The sequence below is a fragment of the Oryza sativa genome, chromosome 1 (genome assembly GCF_034140825.1).
Source record: "Oryza sativa Japonica Group chromosome 1, ASM3414082v1".
NCBI classification, from domain to species: domain Eukaryota; kingdom Viridiplantae; phylum Streptophyta; class Magnoliopsida; order Poales; family Poaceae; genus Oryza; species Oryza sativa.
This window is the reverse complement of record NC_089035.1, coordinates 1-2,500: the sequence shown is the minus strand read 5'-3', so window position 1 is coordinate 2,500 and position 2,500 is coordinate 1.

The window sequence follows — 2,500 nt, the reverse complement described above, 5'->3', positions numbered from 1 at the left end:
AGGGTTTAGGGTTTAGGGTTTAGGGTTTAGGGTTTAGGGTTTAGGGTTTAGGGTTTAGGGTTTAGGGTTTAGGGTTTAGGGTTTAGGGTTTAGGGTTTAGGGTTTAGGGTTTAGGGTTTAGGGTTTAGGGTTTAGGGTTTAGGGTTTAGGGTTTAGGGTTTAGGGTTTAGGGTTTAGGGTTTAGGGTTTAGGGTTTAGGGTTTAGGGTTAGGGTTTAGGGTTTAGGGTTTAGGGTTTAGGGTTTAGGGTTTAGGGTTTAGGGTTTAGGGTTTAGGGTTTAGGGTTTAGGGTTTAGGGTTTAGGGTTTAGGGTTTAGGGTTTAGGGTTTAGGGTTTAGGGTTTAGGGTTTAGGGTTTAGGGTTTAGGGTTTAGGGTTTAGGGTTTAGGGTTTAGGGTTTAGGGTTTAGGGTTTAGGGTTTAGGGTTTAGGGTTTAGGGTTTAGGGTTTAGGGTTTAGGGTTTAGGGTTTAGGGTTTAGGGTTTAGGGTTTAGGGTTTAGGGTTTAGGGTTTAGGGTTTAGGGTTTAGGGTTTAGGGTTTAGGGTTTAGGGTTTAGGGTTTAGGGTTTAGGGTTTAGGGTTTAGGGTTTAGGGTTTAGGGTTTAGGGTTTAGGGTTTAGGGTTTAGGGTTTAGGGTTTAGGGTTTAGGGTTTAGGGTTTAGGGTTTAGGGTTTAGGGTTTAGGGTTTAGGGTTTAGGGTTTAGGGTTTAGGGTTTAGGGTTTAGGGTTTAGGGTTTAGGGTTTAGGGTTTAGGGTTTAGGGTTTAGGGTTTAGGGTTTAGGGTTTAGGGTTTAGGGTTTAGGGTTTAGGGTTTAGGGTTTAGGGTTTAGGGTTTAGGGTTTAGGGTTTAGGGTTTAGGGTTTAGGGTTTAGGGTTTAGGGTTTAGGGTTTAGGGTTTAGGGTTTAGGGTTTAGGGTTTAGGGTTTAGGGTTTAGGGTTTAGGGTTTAGGGTTTAGGGTTTAGGGTTTAGGGTTTAGGGTTTAGGGTTTAGGGTTTAGGGTTTAGGGTTTAGGGTTTAGGGTTTAGGGTTTAGGGTTTAGGGTTTAGGGTTTAGGGTTTAGGGTTTAGGGTTTAGGGTTTAGGGTTTAGGGTTTAGGGTTTAGGGTTTAGGGTTTAGGGTTTAGGGTTTAGGGTTTAGGGTTTAGGGTTTAGGGTTTAGGGTTTAGGGTTTAGGGTTTAGGGTTTAGGGTTTAGGGTTTAGGGTTTAGGGTTTAGGGTTTAGGGTTTAGGGTTTAGGGTTTAGGGTTTAGGGTTTAGGGTTTAGGGTTTAGGGTTTAGGGTTTAGGGTTTAGGGTTTAGGGTTTAGGGTTTAGGGTTTAGGGTTTAGGGTTTAGGGTTTAGGGTTTAGGGTTTAGGGTTTAGGGTTTAGGGTTTAGGGTTTAGGGTTTAGGGTTTAGGGTTTAGGGTTTAGGGTTTAGGGTTTAGGGTTTAGGGTTTAGGGTTTAGGGTTTAGGGTTTAGGGTTTAGGGTTTAGGGTTTAGGGTTTAGGGTTTAGGGTTTAGGGTTTAGGGTTTAGGGTTTAGGGTTTAGGGTTTAGGGTTTAGGGTTTAGGGTTTAGGGTTTAGGGTTTAGGGTTTAGGGTTTAGGGTTTAGGGTTTAGGGTTTAGGGTTTAGGGTTTAGGGTTTAGGGTTTAGGGTTTAGGGTTTAGGGTTTAGGGTTTAGGGTTTAGGGTTTAGGGTTTAGGGTTTAGGGTTTAGGGTTTAGGGTTTAGGGTTTAGGGTTTAGGGTTTAGGGTTTAGGGTTTAGGGTTTAGGGTTTAGGGTTTAGGGTTTAGGGTTTAGGGTTTAGGGTTTAGGGTTTAGGGTTTAGGGTTTAGGGTTTAGGGTTTAGGGTTTAGGGTTTAGGGTTTAGGGTTTAGGGTTTAGGGTTTAGGGTTTAGGGTTTAGGGTTTAGGGTTTAGGGTTTAGGGTTTAGGGTTTAGGGTTTAGGGTTTAGGGTTTAGGGTTTAGGGTTTAGGGTTTAGGGTTTAGGGTTTAGGGTTTAGGGTTTAGGGTTTAGGGTTTAGGGTTTAGGGTTTAGGGTTTAGGGTTTAGGGTTTAGGGTTTAGGGTTTAGGGTTTAGGGTTTAGGGTTTAGGGTTTAGGGTTTAGGGTTTAGGGTTTAGGGTTTAGGGTTTAGGGTTTAGGGTTTAGGGTTTAGGGTTTAGGGTTTAGGGTTTAGGGTTTAGGGTTTAGGGTTTAGGGTTTAGGGTTTAGGGTTTAGGGTTTAGGGTTTAGGGTTTAGGGTTTAGGGTTTAGGGTTTAGGGTTTAGGGTTTAGGGTTTAGGGTTTAGGGTTTAGGGTTTAGGGTTTAGGGTTTAGGGTTTAGGGTTTAGGGTTTAGGGTTTAGGGTTTAGGGTTTAGGGTTTAGGGTTTAGGGTTTAGGGTTTAGGGTTTAGGGTTTAGGGTTTAGGGTTTAGGGTTTAGGGTTTAGGGTTTAGGGTTTAGGGTTTAGGGTTTAGGGTTTAGGGTTTAGGGTTTAGGGTTTAGGGTTTAGGGTTTAGGGTTTAGGGTTTAGGGTTTAG